The sequence below is a fragment of the Phalacrocorax aristotelis genome, chromosome 15 (genome assembly GCF_949628215.1).
Source record: "Phalacrocorax aristotelis chromosome 15, bGulAri2.1, whole genome shotgun sequence".
Lineage (NCBI taxonomy): Eukaryota > Metazoa > Chordata > Aves > Suliformes > Phalacrocoracidae > Phalacrocorax > Phalacrocorax aristotelis.
Window position 1 is genome coordinate 14283351 of NC_134290.1, and position 20859 is coordinate 14304209.

Here is a 20859-nt window from a genome sequence, read left to right on the forward strand (position 1 = left end):
TGTTTAGATCCTGGTGTCCCACAAGGCACTAGCAGAAAAACTCCACGTCACCCAGGAAAGATGTTCAACCCCATTCGGACCCCAAACACCCCGAGTTCAGCAAATACTGTCCCTTAACTGCTTAGGCAGGGATTGGGAAGGACCACCGTACTCCAGTCTCATTTCTGCAAGTCTGCCTTTTAGTAACTAGCGGAATAGAGTCTGCCTACATTATATTGTTTGCAAAAAAATATTGCTATGGAAAATGTGAAGTAAACGAGGTAGAAGCAATGTGTTGGAGCAATTGTCTAATCAACTCAACTTACAATCCTAAAACACTCCCTAGACACCAGAAATACAGCATAGTCCTCCAAAGTGCTGAACACTGACTACATTTCAGCTCTGCATCCCCACCCAGGATACTTAAGGATTATTGAATTACCCAGATCCAATTTTATTCTGGGGAAAAAAAGATGTTGTAAAAATAGTGAATAAAATCAGTAATTTTCATCAGTTTGTGTATCCTGCCTTTAGCTCCTTTTTTCTAAGGCTGCAGAAGAAGAGAAGTTCAAATCCCTATGGTACATTGATGCTTTATAAGTTATTCCAACAGGAATGATCTCAGCCTCAGGAATGATACGTGCAAACGCTGCCAGAGTGGAGAAGACAGGCACAGAAGAAGAAACCCTTTGTTGTCACGACCCAGGCATGTGATGGGTTGCGACACCTTCTCTCTGAGGACCATCCACCACTCGCTGATGTTCAGCACAGAGCCACACTACCTCCTTGGTGAAGGAGCATTTGATTTCCACTGCCAGCCACAGCTGGAAACAAGCCCTTTTTCTTCCCATTCTTGAATAAGGTAAGAAATCACTTTGCACTGAGTCTGCACATCCCCCTGGGCAGGCAGAGGATCTCTGCACGGGCTAAAGGCACCTCTCTGCTACTCTGTGTCATGGCCACTGCTCCTGTAAGCGCAGCCATGTCCCCATGAGGACAGCAGGACACTTGTCCCCTCTCCAGTGACGGACAACACTCTCCACGAGTTCGGCAGGGGATGCCGCACGCACGCTGGGCACCACCAGCAGGTTCCCATAAAATCCCCTGTCCTTTACCAAAGTAACAGGGGATTATTTTACTTAGGCTGGCAAAGAGCCGAGGCACAATTATTTTAAACACCTACAACAATCCAGCCATTCCTAAGCCGGCCACCCAGACCACATGCAGAAAAGCAGAGACTGGGAAATGTGGAAATTAGCACCAGAAGGAAAAAAACAAGCGCAGAGTCCTTTCCGTAAGACTGTTTTCCATTTAGCTCCAGCCCTACTAGGAACACTAGTTCTTCCATTACTTGTGCCACAAGCCCAACAAACCACCGAACACTGACTGCTCTTTGGTAACACCTTCATAGAGCCCAGCCAGGTGGCCAGTTTTGCAAGACTAGGTGTTCCTCAGACACAGTTTCCTATTGCCTTCTGCCCCTGATGGTACTGGAAACCCAGCTTCTTACCTTGCAGTGTTTTCAGCATTTCTCCTACTGGCTGGTGCCCAAACAAACTAGAAAATAATGGCTTAGAGGGGAAGGGAGATGTTTACTCAGCTTCTACTAATAGTCCCCAAAAGTTCAAGTGGCAGCTTTGACTTGAAGCCAAATGATTTTTCCAGACAGGGCCTTCCTCCGTCAAGGAGTCAAAGCTGGCGTTCGCTGTTTTCCTCCCCTGTGCCCACAGCTAATTCCAGCCTCAGCTGGGGCTGGGCTGGGACAGCACCACCACACAGTGAAATATCATGTGGAGCTGTTGATGCAGGCACGTATTTTTCTTTCGAAGTCTCCTTCCCGCCCTCCCCAAAACCCTTACTGCTAGTCCCTTTGGAAAACCCAGGAGTAGGATAGTGGGGAAAGGTTTTGTTCTTGCCAACGTTTTTTTCTTCTCCTCCAGCATCCTCACATCAAATCACTCTGGCCTTCGTCTGGGCCAAAGGAGCACTGAAACCGAAGCAAGTTCACGAACTTTTGAGCGCAGGTGCTGGCTCCCTTCAGAGCTTTTCCATCCAGATGAGCTGTGCCAAGAGCACGTTTTTATTTTCAGCAGCAGCAGATGTCAACAGCGGCGTGACAACAGCCGGCAAACTGACCGCCGTGCCTGCAACCAGCTTCCCAGAGCATGTGCTGTCCAGAGCAGCCACACTGAGCTCCTCCAGGAGCCCCACGTGCCTCTGCTTGCTGCCCACCCAAAGAGCCCACGCCGGGGTGCTGAGGCCATCCTCTCAGCCTCTGGTGGGCTCTGGCCTCTGTCTGGCGGTGCAAAGTGATGAGTCTCTTGCAATTAATTTAGTGGACTTTTTAAAAAAGTCATCCTGGCAACAATTCAGCTGCAGCACAGTCCATGCAAGTCCATGCAAGAGGAAGGATTGCTCCTGCCAAAACCCCAGCACCAGCCCGTCCCCTGCCCGCTGGGGCAGGCAGCGCCCTGCACCATTGCAAAGCCCTGCACGTGAGCAGGTACCACCGGGGCCATTCCTGGCCCCAGACCCATCCCTCCACCGCAGAGCAAGTGGCAGCTCTGCCCCCCTCGGGCCATCGCAGGGGCAAAGCACATGGCCCCAGGGAGGGTACCCCCATCCACAGCGAACACAACTCTCGATCGTGACCATGCTGCACCCAGCAAGGCACACAGCCAGTCCTTGGACCTGGCTTGCATTGGGATTTTTTAGTTTAAAAGTTAATCTAGCTGGGAGCAGAATTACCCACGCCGCATCCCCCTGCCACTGGCTCAGCTACAGCAGCAACACTGGATCCATGGGCGCTCCTGGCTCCTGGCCTTGCCTTTATAAACACACTTAACGATCAGCAATGATGTCTTGGCGGCTTCACCCGCTTACACTAATGCCCATGTGCTAGAAGGGCATTTTGCCTGCTCGCAAACAAGCCAATCTCATTTAACAGGGCAGAGATTTAAGAGAGGCAGCCTGCACAGCGCAGCTGAGTGCCAGGAGATCCTCTCCCCACCGCAGCCCGGCTCCCTGCTGCCACAAAGCTTCATCGCTTAATGAACCTGCCTCCCGCAAGGAGGGAAAAGGCATCAAGGGGAGGGAGCATTTCTGGAGGCCCACTGATGCTGGTTCACAGCAGCCCTTTTTAACAAGCGAGGAGACACTTCTCTGCCTCCCCTGCCCCTTCCCCTGCGCCTCCACAGAGTGACTGGGACACCGACCGACAGCGAGAGGCAATGAGTTAATTTATCTAGCAGAGGTTTGTAGGGCTAAATACCATGGTACCATCCTGCCCAAATGATAATTCCACCCATGCTTGGATTCAACCCACTGTGCAGAGTGTCCAAAGCAAGAGGCAACAGGTAGGCAGCGAGGGAAGGGCTCTGCCTGCCCTCCAGCACCACCCCCCTCCACCAAGGATACCCCAATGCTTAGGTGCTATTCTCCGTCAGATCCTTGGTGACCCCCAGACTGGTAAAAAGGCAGCAGGAGGCAGTAGCACCTGGGCTGAGTCTGTTGGGACTGAGCTGTCACCAGTTTGCATTGCTGGTGTGGGGTTTCTGTTTCACGTCGGCCGTCCCTGCATGCAGCCCCCTGGTTTCACTCGCGTGAGAGAAGCCCGACCCTCCTGCCTGGAGGATGCTCAGCAAGCGCAGCTGCTGCTCAGGGAATTCCCTTGAGCAATCCAGCCTTGTGCACTTCAAAGGATAATGTCATTTTTCTCCAAAGTAGCCCATTACAGAGTCATCCAAAGCAAATCCGGCATGTTACAGAAGAACACGTCTCAGAGGTCCACACACCTGGGCAGCTGCCCACAGAGGGAGGAGAAGGCATTATCTCAAAATTGGACTGTGTTTGACAAGCCATCTCTCATCGCTGACCTCAGCAAGCTTTTCTCCCACCATCAATGTTTTCCTGCTGCTACGATTGCACTGAGTGAGTTGTAGCTTCTTCCTGGTGTTCATTGCCTTTCTTTGGCCACCATCCAGCGTTTGCCCCACGAGTTCCCTTTCTGTCTCCAAGAAGCTGTCACAGATGGAGCCACAATAAACGTAACACACAGACCACAGCTTTCCAAAGAGCTGGCAGGCACAGCCAGCAATGGTAAAAGATCAACGAGAACTTCAAGTGTTGTTTTAAACGCCTGTTAGGCTGCGAGCTTCCTACCTTTGATCACCAGTCACACACAGCATCTTTTTTTTCCCCTTATTTAGTTTACACGCACATGGTGGTCAAGAGGTCTAGTGGGCCGCAGTGTTGAGGGCACTAGAAACAAAGAGCGCTGGCCCTGGGGTCTTTCCCTCAACGATATACAGGCTGAACTGGAAATACAGAGCAGGCAGATTAATGAACGGGCATGGTCTAAACAGGGCCCTCCATGAACCCTAGAAAGAGAACCTCTACTGAACAAAAACCTCCATACCATCTAAGACAATATTTTTCTTCAATATCCATCAAAAAGGAGCTGCACTGCTGTGGTTTAACCCCAGTTGGCAACTAAGCCCCACACAGCCGCTCGCTTATTCCCCCCCAGGTGGGATGAGGAGAGAATTGGAAGAGTAAGAGTAAGAAAGCTCATGAGTTGAAAGAAGACAGTCTAATAGGGAAAGCAAAAGCTGTGCACAGAAGAAAAGCAAGGAATTCATCCCCTCCTCCCCACAGGCAGGGGGTGCTCAGCCATCCCCAGGACAGCAGGGCTCCATCACACGTAACGGTGACTGGGGAAGACAAACGCCATCGCTCTGAACGTCCCCCCCCTTCCTCCTCCTCCCCCAGCTCTACATGCTGAGCCTGACGCCATGTGGTGTGGGACAGCCCTGGGGTCAGCTGGGGTCACTGTCCCGGCCGTGTCCCCTCCCAACCCCTCGTGCCCCCCCAGCCCCTCGCGGGTGGGGTGGGGTGAGGGGCAGCAAAGGCCTTGGCTCTGTGCAAGCCCTGCTCGGCAGGAGCGAAACGACCCCTGGGGTATCAACACTGTTCCCAGCACAAATCCAAGCCACAGCCCCATACGACCCACTGTGGAGAAAACGAGCTCTTCCTCAGCCAAAACCAGCACATACACTCCATTTTATCAGCACAGAGCCTGCAAGTGTAACTGTTAGTGCAAAAAACTTCCCACCATGTGTGAAACGGGCCAGATCCTTCCACTGCAGCACACCGGGTCTGGGCAAACACCAACTGGGGTGGTCCCAGCCTGGCTTACGCCACCTGAGGCTGTGACCCCTTCTTTTCAGTTGCAGCTGGCACTTCTCAGCCCCCCACTGGCCTTGCTCTCGGTGAGCAGCAAGAGCTTCTGCAACGCTGACGTTATGGGAGCTCACTGTCAGAGGCTGTAAACCGGTTTGCAGCCGACTAATATCATTTCAGCAAGCCGCACAATAAATCATTGGCTGTAAATTAAGCATTTTGTTTACCCTCCATGCAGCAAGGCTCTTCCCTGGATGTGAAGCCAGCATCAAGGAGTGCTGCCCTTGGATTTTATCCTATCCAGCCTCAGCTGTGCCCGGAGGAGCCGCATGGCACATCGAGCTGGTGAGGGAGCTGTGCCACACCGCGAGGTGTTGCAACATGGAAACACCCATCCAAGGGACTGCTCCCATCCCGCTCCGCTCCTGCTCCAGGCGATGAGCAGTTTGCTGAAGGCTCATGCATGTTCCAGCACTGCCTGTGCCAGCTGGAAGGCTCCCAGGGACAGCAAGAGGTCTCTGCTTCCCTGCCTCTCCCCAGCTGCCCCTGGGAGGTGATAGAAAAACACGCAGGATCCCCGTGCATGCAGCAGTAGGGCAGGGATAAAGGAGGAAAGGGAGAAGAATCTGCCATCGAGTCCCACGCTCACTTGCTGTCACTGCTGAGGCTGCCACAGACAAGGCACTCTCTCGCCACCACCACCACGGGACTAGTGTCCCCCAGCCTTGGCCCGTTCCCCAAAGAAACACTTTCAGCCTGGGTTCAACCCACAGCATAATCATGGTTCCCCACGCTCCCATCCTCCTGATGTGTGAGCGACGAGCCTTTTATTGGCACTTTTTTAACGATTTCCTGGTAACGCGTCTATGTCTCCCTTTTGGCACTTTACTGCAGAGGTGAGACTTCAACTCCTATAAACCACCAACACCAAGAAGTCAAACAAGTCCCTCTCCCCACATAAACAGGGCAGAATAAGCACAGCAGTAACTCACCCGCACGTTCAGGGACTTTCTCCCCGCCCCTTCCTTTTCCTTTCATTTGAGCTGCCACTTTCACCCTCCCCCCAGCACCCAGCTCCCCTGTCCCACTAGTGCTATCCGCGGCATTCACTGGCAGGCACTGGATTAAGGAAAAAGCACGTCAGGAGCTTTGCTGCAGTTGTCAGTGTAGCAGGCTGTCTCTACACAGTTTAACCATTATAATCCCTGCTTCTGGGTCAGATGTGGCTCCAGTGGCACAGGAGACAGGTTTGAAAGATCTTACACAGTGGCTTTAAGCTAGAGCTTTAGCAGCACTGGGGCATTGGGGACCTCCGAGGGCCACGGTACAAGATGCTGCGTCGACACAAACGGCGGTAGCCCCGAAGAAGCACACGGGGACAGGCTGGGAGAGAAAACAGAGGCAGGGGAACAACACCCACACACACACAGGTCCGAGGGCCTGGCCAAACATCAGCACGTTCCTCAGGACTGGCAGAAGCGCTATATCCTGCTCTTCTTGTTGGGTGAATGAGCAAAACCACGCCAAGCCGAAGCACGAGCAGTCCCGGCGGGCAGCGCTATGGGCAGCAGATGAAACGTTCGCGTGTGGGCACAGCTGTGCTTTATTGCCACAACAGGCTGTTGCGAGGAGCAACAAATGGCAGTGGAAGGACCATCAGAGGCAGATGCTTTCTGCCTTGCCAGAGGCAAGAGCAGCTGCACAGCCGCCTAGCAGGATGCTGCAGACAATAGGAGTCAGCGTGGTGAGAGACTAAGTAACGACACTGGGGTGACTCTGCCTCCTTCCCGTTCTGCAGAGGATCTTTTGGACATGGGCCCTGCAGGCAAAAGCCTTTCTGCTCCGTGGTTAACACTCAATGCTCGCAAAAATCAGGCTGCTGTAGTTTTCCCACTGAACTGTGGGCTTATCTCTGGACAAGCAACCCTGAAAATACCAACGTATGCGATTTGTTTTTCTCCTGCGCGTTGGCCCAGGAAGCATTACATGGCTTAAAGGTGACTTGAGCAAAGATAAATGTTATTTCCCAAATCCCAGGGTGGTTGGGGAATCACAGGGCTGCAGCTAATGCACAGGCACCATCTAAATCTGCCTCTCTGACTGCACTGCCCTGGTCCCCAGGCCTGCCTTCTGCCCAGGAGCGAATGGTGATTGATGGCCAATTAAAAAGGAGATGGAGAAAATGAGGTTAAGAGGTCTGCACACACGCTTGTTTCTTCTGAACGCCCGTCCCTGTATCTGCTTGCAGTGCGCATTAGGGTGGAAAGCCTGTAAAAGGAGTTGTTTCTCCTGCCTCTGACCAGAAGCTGGTTATCTCCCCCAAGAAAGGGGTGAAATGCTGCTTGCTCGTAACCCGGCCACGCAGCTCCTTCCCTATACTCAGGCAACGGCTGCTTTTTAACAGCAGAGCAATCCCTGCACTTATTTGTAGTTAGCCCAGTGGTTGCAGATCCTTTGGGACTGGGGACATTACGTATGTGAATGACAGCGATATTTCAGAGGGTGACAGTGATGGCCAATATAGACTGTTGAGCTCCCTGTGAGGAAGTATTATGAAGCCCATAAAAGCTGCAAAGGACTTTGGAATTGCCATCAATTTAATGGAGAAGATGCTAGGGTGATGGGCAACAGGTAAAAACCTGAAAATAGATGACCCCACTGAGACACGAGGGAAATGGAGCATCTCAGCTAAAGACCACAAGAGGAAGGAAGCGAGCAGAGAGCTGAACACCGATACCTGCATATCGAATCATGGCCATAGGCAATAACATGATAAGATTTCGGAGGGCATTCATTCAAGAACTTACTGTGAGGGTCTTGTGGGGCTTTTGTGGTGTGGGGTTTTTGTTTTGTTTGGTTTGGTTTGCTGGTTTTTCTTTTTGTTTCCCTGTAGACTGTTGAAAATTGACTACTGTATAATTGTTTGTGAACACACCTTTTCCACATTTTCAGCCAGCTCCAGCTCTGAGGGGGTGAGAAAGCTATATTTACTCTAGTCCAAGTGCTTTGACTCTCAGCAGGGTGAGTGTGGAACAAGTCCCCAAGCCTCCCCAAGGGAGCACACGGACCACTCTGAACCCCTCAACCCCTCTGCGATGTTGGCCCTCGACCGCTCCTCACATCACAGCCACAGCAATACAGCTCTGCCGCTTCCCGCGAGCTCAGGAAATAGCTGGGAGCCTCTAAGCCTTTGCACATACCTCAGATAACACTTTCCGTTCAGAGTGAGGTGGGTACAGGTACCCTGGGACGAATTCAACTGTAAATATTCAGAGTGATTCACTGTTTGGCTTTTCTCTCCAATCTAAATAGTCGGAGCTGTCAAAATTGATCTGAGTTTTTACAGTACAATACTTTAGAGAGAGAACAAACCGTGGATTAAATTTGCTGTTGTGGACCAAAATAGCTTTCAAATATCAACACTGGCAAGATACACATAAAAGAGACTATTTCCTTGTGAAGCAAGGCAAGTCCTCACATCTCCATTTAACTGTCTTTCTCCCTGGAGGTGCACAGCAGAAAACTGAACATTGCAGCTGCCTCTCTCCCCCCTTCCCCATCACCAGACTAACTGGGAGCTGTGGAAAAATCTCTTTGGCTCATGAAGAGTCCCTGCTTGGGCCTGGTAAGCTGTCCAGGGTAGGAGCAGAGCTGAAAGTACTAAAGAGTGGCCCTGGTGTTCTTATTATATCATTAATGTAGCGCTTATCAGAACAAAAGATTAATTTTGTTCAGTGCATATAAGTGCTCTGACTTCTCTTTGTGCACACTGCACCCTCCCTGCCCCCCCCAGTAAAGAATAAAAAGGAGTATGGATCATCCAGCTCTCAGGTCCAGGGACGTTCATGGGTTTGCACACCCCTTTGCAAGCACACAGGTCTCCTTACAGTGTCAACGATCCTCTTTCCCCTCTTCCAGTAAAAAGACCTGACTCTGCTTCCCCCTTCCTTGGAGGGCAGCTGCAGACACAGGAGACTGGTGTGCAAATTGGAGATGAGTATCCATAACAAGGGAAAAATAAGCTGCTTAAAAAAATAAGGAGCAGAGGAAGTCTCACCCACACAGATCCCCAGGATCTGAAGCGGTGAGCAGCCTCTGAATTATTTCCTTCCGAGGCTGCCACACCACCTCTAGTCGATATATAAGGATACATGTATATTGGCCTAAGTGTCATATTCTGACGGGATGTGTCACTCCCTTTAGGGTTTGATCCTGAGACACTGCAGCTGACAAAACACTGCCCCACTGGGCCGGTCAGGGTGGCATCAGTAACTGTTTTCACCACCTATCTTTGGGGTAACCTGCTCTCCACGGATACCTGCTCACAACAGATCCTCCTCTGGCTGCAGTCCTGCTGCAGGCAGCAGGCAGGCAGGAGGTGCTTTGTCACTTCGTGGCAAGAAAGGAGCACAACGATGAAAGAAAAGCCTTCTCCAGCGGGTAAAAATGTTATAAAGGTTAAAAGGCAGAAGAAGAAAACAATTTTTTCCAGCTGGAAAATAATCCGTGGGTGCTTGTCACTAAAGCTTTCTAAATGTGAGCTACTGCTTAGGTGAGCTGCAGTCAAAAATACGGGTGGGTACTAGTTGTAATTCAAGGCAGTCCATATCCCACTATGAGCACAGAAACATTCCAATTACACGAAGTGCTAGAGGAAAAGATAACATTTTCTTTTGTTGGTTTCACTTAAAAAAAAAAAAAAACAGAATAAGGCAGTTTCCTGAAAGAAGGCCAGCTTTTCGCAGGAGGCACCTTCCAGCGTTTCATGCAAAAATTATCAAGCAAGCCACTGTGAGGCAATATTATATTGAAAAAGTAAAGAAGAAACCAAAAGAAAGCAGCATTGGCAGGTGAAGTTTTGTGGAAAGGAAATTAAGAATTCCTCAGACAAATATACCACCATCACCAGCTCAGGGGTTGGGGAAAAGGACACACGAAAATAAAAAGCCAAAGAACGCTCTCAGTTTTTACAACTATTTTTCACTGTTTTGGTTGGACATCTCCTAGTAAAGCTTTTTCTTTGTTTGAGGACACAATAAGAGTCACCAAAGGTGCATTTTGACCTTTTAATTCAAAGGCGAAGCTCAATGTTGGAGCCTCAGACTCCACTGCATGATTTATGTACTTGGTCAAAACAACAGCGCTTTTAAATCAGGTGAGCGTGCGGCGCTCCTGCGAAGGCTGGGGCAGGGGCCAAGGCGCGCTGCTTGGTTGGAAGATCAGCAACAATTGTTTCAAGGTGAACAGATAAAGCAATTAATGTTCGTTACAGATTGGAGGTTTGAAATAAATAGGCCTTCACCCAAGACACAACCGTATTGAGGGTCAGGCCAAGAATGACCCATGTGGCCAATGCGATCTACTAAATACTGGGTGTGGGAGCAAGAGACGGAGCAGAAAACCTGGGTGACAACAGGAAAAACATTGGCCAGAGAAAGAGCTCTTTAGGCCAGCTGTTGGCTGAAAGAAGCCTGGAACCATGAGCAGAGAAACACTTTCCAGTTTGAAACTGCGGTGAAAGCAACGGGACTTGGCACATGTCCACTAAAGAACCGTCTGCGACAGTGACCCACCTCCACCTGCAGACTTCCTCCCAATGACTAGCGTAAGCTCTAAACGAAAGAAATACTATGAGAAGATGCTTGTTGCACTTCCATGGCCTTCATATCCATGCGACAGTAACTCTGTGCCTCAGTTTCCCCTGGGCAGGATGAGGCTACAGCCTCTGCCTCGCCTCAGAGAGCAATGGGGCAGAGTGCCTTTCACTGTTGGTTTTTGCACCATGATGCACAGGGCAGGAGAGGTGCTACAGTGACACAGTAAATCAGGAACACTGAGCAAACTCCCTGCCTTGAGGCTCCAGCCACATGGACACCACACTATGAAGAGGCATTTCCAAGGGAGTGAGAGACATTTATAAAAAGAAACCTGGAGGCAGGAGGAAGGGGCTGCTTCCCAAAGCACCAGGCTACTCTCCAGAAGCCACGTTGCGTCCCGCTGGACTCGCAGCAGCAGACAATTAATAATGTAGCGGCTGTCTGCTCCTGCGAGGGACCCGGGGGAGGCAGGCCAGCAGCTGCCTGCTGCTCCATTATTGAACAGGTCTGAGAACAAAAGTAATCTGTTTTTCCATTTACCTTCTAGGGACTGCTGCATGCTGTCTTTGTCTAGAAACTGTCTCCACTTTGCAAGCCTTCTTCCATCCATTTGCATATTCCTGGTCAGCCTCTGGCTTCTGAGGGGGATCCTGACTTGATAGCACATCTCTCAGATCTCAGGCCTTTTTACCAAGCCATGCTGCAAAATTAAACCACTTATGTCTGAGAACTGAGAGAGGAGAAACCAGTTTCACAGGGTTCCTCTGCAGAGGAGTTGTAGGTGTAACAATTCAGGGACAGCTTGGAGATAGTCTTACATTCTTTAAATTAAAATCAAACAACCCAAAAGGCACAGATTTACATTTATCATTGGACCACAGCCACCTCTCCTCACTATCACTATCAACCAGGAGATGCTCCCACCCCACAGGACGCAGGCAGGGCTTTGTTTGCCTTACAGTACCAATACCTGAATCACCAAGGAAAGAGGGACATTCGCCTTTTGATTTACCCAAGGCTACACACCGTAGCAGAAGTTCTCTAACAGCTCTCAGATCACAACTGCAAAGGAAGCCCCATCTCTACATGTATCCAAGAGGGGTGGGTGGAAGACAACAGGATCTTATAGGATCCCTCTGAAGTGGCTCAGAGCATGTCTCTAACACCAAGAAGAACAAACATCTTCCCAGCAGATCATCTTTGGCTGCATCCTTACAGCTGTTCCACCAGCAGACCTATGGAGCGGTGCCACTCTGCGGTTTATAAACAAGGTTGGTCAGAGCAAGGCTCAGATTTGTTGCTGTGCTAAGGGCAGATGGTTGATAAGGGTGACTAATCCCTGATCGCCATCCAAGAGGCTTTTCTGCAAGGTCTGGAGCAGAAACACAAAGCTGCGATTCCCCAGGCTGTTCCTACACTGTTCCCATTTGCGTCTGCCGGCAGGTGGCACGGGAAGGAAAACCTCATCTCTGCTGCCGGAGGCAAAGAGGCCACGGACGACTCTTATGCATACAAGGTTTTCTGAAAGCAGCCTGTAACTTTTAGCTTCACTGTTTTTCCTCAGTCCCCCCAGAACTCAGCATACCTTTTCTACATGAAGAAACAGCTTAAAGTGTTGTCATGAGCTAATAGGCAAGTCTTAATGGGTCTGCACATCACTGCCCAACCTGCAGGCAAATGTTCCTCTGCGTTCCAGCAGGGCTATTAGAGGAAGAGACACCCTTTGGAGTATCAGCTGGCAGTTCCACAGCACCAGATAATATTTTCCCTGCAGAGAGATGAAAACTTAAGAGGAGAAAAGAAAAAAAGAAAAGATAAGAAAAAAGAGAACAAAAATAGACAGAGCCTGCCAGCGTTGCAAGATGTGCTGGCGAGTGGGCAGTCAACTTCTCTCCGCTCAAGAAAGGATGTGTTATCACAGGTTCAGGCCTCAAGAACTTGGCTGTTGTATGTGGTAAGGACACATTCGCTTTCCTGAAGCTATGCGGTTTCTCTGTAATCACTGCCGGCTGCCAGTATTTCACTAGACAGGTAAGTCTCCATCTAAGGATGCGCTGCCCCATAACAGGACCCTGGTGTTACCGTAAGGTGCTGCTACTTTCAGGTCTAACCTCAGAGCTGAAGGAGTCAGAAGAGCTTGTTTGTCAGTGACACACCAGAGACCAGAGTAACCAGAGTTACTCTGGTTTTTATTTGGGGTTTTGTTTTCTTTTTTACTTTGTTGGTTTTTACTCTGGTTATTTCTTTGAGTAATAACCAGAGTTACTCAAAGAGGCTCTGTGAAGGCCAGGGCTGAGAACAAAAGCCCGTTTGGTACAAATCCATGACAACACTAACTTATATTAACCCATGGCACACAAACCCTTTAAACAGCATGAAGAAACCATTAAGCAAAACCCATCAAAAACATATAAAAGCCATGCCTGCAGAGCAGGAAAGGGATGGGGGGAAACGTACGGTGCTTTCTGAATGTCTGGCTGGGGAGGAAATGTTTGCAAAAAGAATGCAAAGACCCCAAGGAATCCATTAAATTCGGCCTCACCACAATGCATTGCTAGCGTGGAAGGCCTAATTGCACACTAATCCTAGCCTCTGACGCAACGTGCAGACCTGCTCGGCTGAGATTTGTATGTACCTGGAGAGGGTATGCAGTGCTTCTTTTCAGATATTTGCCTGCTACAACCTCTTGCTCTGACACAAGAGGGTATTTGATGTCCACATGCAACGCACCGAACCAGAATGCACTCCCATCTCAGCATCTTGAGATGACTGAGAGTCCTCGGAGCTACATGCAGAAGTGGTTTAACAGCCAAAAGGCAGCAGCACTTTGCTCCTGTGCTGTGTTCATCTGAAGACCTCAAAGCTCCTTAAAAACATCACAGTATCACAAGGACCTTGCTGAAGCCATTATTTAGCTGGTGGGTAGACGGAGACCCAGACAGGGTAAGTAATCCTTCCACTCGTGATTGATCAGCTCTGGCGGCCCAAAATGATCAACTTTTGTTTACCTTGCTTATCCCAAACGCTTTCCGTTCCACTGGTAAGGCAAGGGGACATAATTACAAACTTTTCCCTCTCCACCCTAAATCCCTCTTCATCCCCCTCTGCTTTGAGACAGCAGTAGCAGGACAGTTACCATTGCTGCGGTTACCTCTGTGCTACTCAAACAAATGCAGTCACAACTGGAGAACTCTACTCTCAACCTATAGTTGTCACGGGCAGAAGACCAGCCTGCAGCATAACCACAGGTTTTAGTAAGCAGAAGCGCTTGCCACACAAAGCGTCTGGCTAGCAAGGCTGGATACACAGAATTAATGGAAAATTTGAGCCATCCTTCTGCCACATTAAGGACATTGATCAATAAAAATGCTGTATTGGACAGCGTAATAGAGTTGTTAAAGACCAGTGCTGCTTCTTTAGCTAACAAGTCAGCTTCTGAAACAAACAGTTTTATAGGGAACATAAGAAGATACATAAACATTGTCTGAGACCACCAGCAGGTGTAAATTGATGTAGTTCCACAGATGGCGGTGGAATTGCTTTGATTTAAAAAACAGCTTAGGACTTGAGCATGTAGTATTACACAGTGGTAAATAATACCCGTAAAATTAGGCAGAGGGCAAGGGGTCAGACCAGACTGAAGCTATTTGCTGTCTTTCATCTCCATGCCGCTCCCACAACATGGAAGTCTCCATGCCACTACTTTCAATATTGCCAAGATACTCAGGGACACCTCTAGTGTCCTAGCTGGTACCACCGATCCGTGAGATTGTCCCCCATGCATCAGGCTGCTTCCTTCAGGCTGAAAACCAAGGATGACAGTAATGCAAATCATCAGTTCAGAAAGGATCTCACACCCCTGCCCTGCTGAGCCAACCTTTCCCACCCATCACTGATACCTCACGTTCCTTCTACCCTGTCACAGCACGCAGTTACAGAAGAGAAGAGCAAAGATAGATGCGCCCTAGAATATTTTATGACCTAGATTCATAAGCAACCACGGACTTATGGTGGTAATTTCCAGCTTTTTGCCTTAAAAAAAAGAAGTGGTTTGGGGTATTCAAATAAACTGAGGACAGGCATCTAAGTGCAGGAGTCCTGTCCCAGTAGAATGTGACAGAAGGAGAGGGCCTGAGCACTCCCTTGTGCTTGGTTTCTGATTATGAAAAGCACTAGTGGCCTGTGCCCAGTCTCACTGTTCTCCCAGTCTGGCTCAGCCCCTTGCTTTAGGGGAACGTCAGCACGTGGGTTGTGCTGCGAGGCTGGCCCTCCACGTCAGTCTTTCCGGCAGCTGCTCTGTCAGCAGCCAGCATGGGAATAAAAGCATCTCATCTGATCTCAGGAGCTAAGTAGGGTCAGGTCCAGTCAGTACTTGGGTGGGACTCTGGTTGGGAACACGAGGCGCTGTAGGCTTGGGACCTGATGGGACGCACCCATGAGTGCTGAGGGACCGCGGCGCCGTCGCTGAGAGGCCACTCCATAATCTCTGAAAGGTCGTGGCAATCCCGAACGGTTCCTGAGGACTGGAAGAGATCGAACACCACTTATATCTTCAAGAACAGCAAGAAAGAGTATCTAGGGAACTACACCTTGATCTCTGGGGAGGTGATAGAGCAAATAATCCTGGGACCCTTTCCAAACACATGAAGGATTTCCTCTCCCTGTATCAACCTGCTAGAACCCAGTGGGGAGGCGGGGGGGAAGCAGGGAAATGCAGGCTTCCTGCTCTTGCCTTGGCTAATGGTATAACCCCGACTGATTGGCATCTGAAGCCCTGCACCAAAAAAAGGGCTTTATTTAAACAAATGTGGCCTCTGATAAGAGAAAGAAATAGGGTCTGCTTTCATGAATCTTCGCACTTCCAGAACTCTCCACCCGGATCCCAGGAAGATCCCCTCAAGGAGGAAAAACCTTCCCTGAGATAACAGGTCCCCTCAGGGACCTTGTACTGGGGTGGGCATGGGTGCAGGTTCAAAACACAGGGGTAGTTTGCGAAGGAAGCGCCTGTCTTGCAGGCAACATCAGCGATCTGCAGAAGCCTTAATCTGATCAGCTCAGGTTAAGCCCAGCGAGATCATTAAGATTAGCAGGATTCCGAGGCACAATATCAAGCTGACTTCCCACGGGAATTAGACAACTATGCCTTTGATATATTCCCTTTAGGCTCAGGCACTATATTTCAGCCGCTTCATGCAACCAAAACTGGAGAGAATACAATCACCATGACAAAAAACAAGTTAAAAAAATGGAACAATTTGCTGCAAAAGCCCCCCATATGCTTCACCTGGAAGCGGTTTCTGAGGACATAAATAATACCAATCCCAGAAGAATAAAAGGCAACGTGACTGCAGCACAGAGAACGAAAGCGCCTCCCATGAAACGCTGCAGGGAGGGGACCAACACCCCACACAGGAGCGCCCCGCTCCATGAAGGCCAGCGGCTCTGCCCCTGGGTAGCTGAGCGGCAGCACCCATCCAAGGCAGGTACTTTGGTACCAGCCCAGAGGTGAGAGTTTGAGCCCAGATTCCTGCCCCCAGCCTTGGCCAACTAAGCTGTGCATGCATGGCTGGTCAGCAGGCTCAGGAGGCAAAACCTTCCTCATTGCCCCTTTGGGCACCTTTGGCTCTCAGATATTGTCCTATTTTAACCCCGTCCGCCCCCAAGCTCAAAATAGGCATTTTCATCTTCCAAAGGAAGAAACCACCTGACCACAGGGTACAACAGGTTAGAGGAGTGTTTACCAGGGCCTGATCTTTTATACCAATCGACAGGTAAGTGGGGAGAAAGAGGCCTCCCATCTTTCCTATTTACCACAGCAGACATGTCTTCAGACTCCTCCGTGGCTGGTGCCACCAAGCACGGCACAGCAGACAAGCCGCACGCAGCCCTTCGCTGGCATCGTTTGCTGTGCCGCCTTCCAGGTGCTTGGCAATCAGCAGCTTCCCCAGCCCATAAATCGCACAGGCCTCAAAATGAAGTCTCCTACCTCTGCTCCTGGTTTATTAACCCCATGAGGCTTTAGGGGACCTTTTAGAAGCAGAATGACAGGTAAAGGGAAAGGTAATAAAGCAGAAGTGGCTCCCGGGCAAACAAGCTTTACTCCCCACAAAGGTGCTTTTTGTCATATTTCCAAAACATTAATTCTAGCTATGGCTCTGCCACCCGCCTGCCTCATCCTCACCAGCTCTGCAAGAGAAGTGCACTTAGTTGTTACCAGCAGCTGATGATTTTCTAAAGACCCTGGTGTAGCCGTGAGGGAACAAGCAGCAATGCACTGTGTTGTCTTCAGCAAGACATTTCAGGAGCATTTGTACCTTCCCCACAAAACTCAACCCATGTCTCCATGATCCAACTCCTTTGAACACCTCTGCAGGTGCTGGGCTCTCAAATAAGCCCCCTCTCCATGACTTTTAGGAGGGAAAACGCCAACAACTTTGAAGACAGCTTCGTTTATGCAAGGAGCAGGTGCAAAACAAAAATGCTCATACCAGCTCACATCACTTGGCATAAAGGACAGCACCTGGGAGTATCTGGGGTCACTTCTGTCTCATTCCAGCTATGGTCTCCAGGCAGAGAAAAGCACCGTGACAGCCAGACCAGGGCTCATCACCCTCCTCAGCATCACAGCCCTGTCAACATGACGATGACAAGGGATGTTAGTGACCTGTACCGCTATTAAGCTGCAAGGTCTCAGCGTTTCTTCGCCTTGCTGCCCCTGTCTAGCGAGCAGCATCACACTAATCTGCTTATTTCACCTCGCCTCTGCCTGAAGTTTCCTGCCAACAACAACAAAACCCATTCAGTGTATTAGGTACGCCTCTGATCGCTATCGCCCAGCCCCGCGTTACGCACCCTGCTCCCTGGAGGAGAGAGCCTACCGTGTTTTCCAATTCCATGCCCCAATCTCTTTAGACAGATTTCACAGTAATTGTAAAGCTGAGCCACCCGGATCGCACGCGGCGCTTTCAATGTTTATCCAAGGTGCCGCAGATTTCCAGCTGTGATCTGTCAGCGATTATTTCCATACCCTTCACTTCACCCTTGTATGCAAGCATGTACCGAGGAGCGAGCAGTAATTAAAAGAATTGGGGTCTATTTAATTACCTTCTGACACGATAGCACAACGACTGCCTTCAAAGCAGCGCGACTCCCAGCAAATTGAATCTAACGGCAGTTGAGCAGCAGCGTGGGACCTGCATCGCATTAGCGCGGGCTGCCTCTGTTCGCAAGGGGGGGAAACAACACAGCAAGCTTCTCATTGCCAGTTCGGAAGGGAACGTGCTGCTTTCAGACCAAGATCTATCCAAAAAGATAAGGGAATTTTAAAGGGGAGACTAAGGGTGACCTTTAGGCTGTGGATGCTTTTGGCCCTGGCAGGTTCAGCAGGCAGCAGGATGGGCTTCTTGCAGAAAGGAGGCGGGGGTTGCTCAAACCCACCCATATGAGCCAGAAAGATTTGGTTTCATACAGACGCACGGTAACTCATTCCTCAGAGGAAAGGTCTCATCCCATGCAACTTTCCCCTCACTCCTCAGCAGCAGCTCCTGTTTCTAAGAAGCTAACGGTAGCTTGGGGAAGCGACGGGGAGAGGAGGTAAAACCCACACCTCCCGCAGCCCAGAGACCCTCAGAGGGCTCTGGGGAAGGATCCAGACTGTTCACCCACAGCCTTTTCCATAGGAGAGATGAATTGTGAATGTCTACCACCATGCAACCTCAGGTGAGGCACTTCAAAGCCCATGGCATGAGCTGTCCCTAGAGAAAACTTCCATAGCCCGCGAGTCCCAGTGTGAACCCATGCACCGGGACGCTGGGACTGAGCAATTCCGCCTCTGCCTGCTCCGGGCTTGCCGTTGTGTCAGGACATAATTGCTTCTCCTCGTCACCCTTTCACCCTGCGTCCCACGGGCTGGGTCTATGGTGGTTTGTACTTGTGAAGGTCATGGTCCTGCGAGAGGTGTCTTGTTTTTATCTCTGGTTCAGGCAGAGGGCACAGAGCACAGGGAAGGGTGTCCTGCTGCCCTGCCTCCTAGGAGGTGACCTCAACCCTCCTGCTGAAGGAGATGGCTTTTAGCAGCTCTTCTTCCCCAACAAGTCTCACCTCTGAGCTGTACCCCGATCCTTTCACACACCTTCTGCCTTAGGGGAAGGCATAACCATTTCCAGAGATCTTTGGAAATTAAGGAAGCCCGAGTGATGGCTCAAACACCCCTGAGCCGGGACCCCCACGGCAGCTTCAGGCACTTTCAGTCCTGCCTTTGGGGATGCTGCCTCCTCACACCAGTCAGTTACAACCCTGCGGTGAGGAGACAGGATGTAGAACCCACAAACTGTTCCTCTGCAGAAAGGAAATGAAAACCAAGCACAAAAATCTAACCACACGCTCTCAAGCTCATCAGGAGACGGCCAGAAAGAAAGCAAAAGGAAGGGAGATCCTTCAAGGTGACAGCAGAGTCCGTGCTACCAGCCTGATTTGCAGCAACTCCAGAAGGAGCTGCAGGTGCAGAGCACCTCTGAAGACAATGTGCTTGTAGTTTTGTAAGTCACCTAGGAACTCTCAAATGCAGGCCAGATGTTCCTTGAGAAACACATGCTGCCGTTTCCTCTTTAAAGAGAAAGCCCTTCCAGAAACCGTCAGAATATTGAGAGGTTTTTTTCATAACAAAAAAAATTGAGTTAGGTGAAAACCTCTTCCCCATAAGCCGTTCAGTGAATTCTGTCCCCACTTCTTTATTGTTTTTACTGGTGGAAAACAAAGGAGAAGACAGGCATCTTCTTCCCAAGCTGTTTGCTGGCTATATTCAAAATACAGGATGTTCTGGTTGATTTTGGATGTAAGAATCGATGTCACGTCTCTGTTCTGCAAAGGGCAGTTTCTCTCAGAACCCAGTGAGAATAGTCACATTTATGACTTGAAATTCATCCTCCGCAGAAGTCCTCCACGCTTCGTTTAAAATTCATTGTTTCTTGTAAACTCATTCACTAGAATATTAATAGAAGGAAAACATATAAAAGGAAGAAATGCAGCTGACAGGAATTTGGTTAAAAATTCAAACCAATGGTCACAGGACTTTTCAATTTCCCAGCTCTGGGTTGCATAATTTTCGATGCACGGGCCCTGAAACAGGCCTGAATTCTAATACTGTTTTGAAAAGAAAAGACATGATGAATGTTTTGGCAGATTCTTGATTTTCTTTTTAGCTCACCGTGAAGATATGATTGAAAATGCAAAGAGACATCATGCAAAAAAATAAAAAAGAAAGGAGATGAAGGACAGAACGTTACACAGGAGGAAAGAACTTGCATAGCCAGAGAGGCCAAAAATTGTGTTTCTTTTAATACAAGTTTGGGTCCAAAGCAACCACAGTCAAACCGAATGGTGAGCAAAACCACTTGCCTTTGGTGGGGCTCCCCAGGGGTGAGGAGACTCCTAAAGGAGACAACTGATAAGACCAGTGGCTTAGAAGACACCTGCGGGCTCCTCTCGCATAGCTACGATTCCCATTTGACTCCACGCTCCAGGGGTGAATGACGACTGTCCCAGCAACCATCCCGTTAAAGCATTCAGGTCCTGTAACCAACCTGCATACCACTCTATGTCTTTCCATTAGACAAAATAAATACTTACGACCTAGAATATCATTCTACGCTGCAGAATAAAAGAAATTGGTGAGGAAGGAAGGAGGGAGAAATGACTGAAGTAGTTATTCACGAGGAACCACCCTGTAATTACACAGATTACCAATACCCCATCAAAAGGCAGCAAAACCACGCTGAATTAGCACCCGAACACTTTCAAGAGGCATGAACTATTTCGTAGCCGGAGCTCCCCTTACCACAGACCCTGCAAGCAGCAGCAGACTTGGCCTCACAGATGGCATCTGCTCTCTATCCACCCTGTTTCCCTCCAGCCGTAATTGAGAAAATCACCAGCAATCAGAGGAAGTCAAGCTGCTCCCAGCCATAATGAAACAGGGCTGGAACAGCTGTGCCACATCTTTTTACAATTATCCTTCCTCCACCTCTCTAACTAATAACAGTTTCATGAAGGATAAACCTTGCTACACCTGAAATACTCCAAAACAAAGGGATGTCCTGGCTCT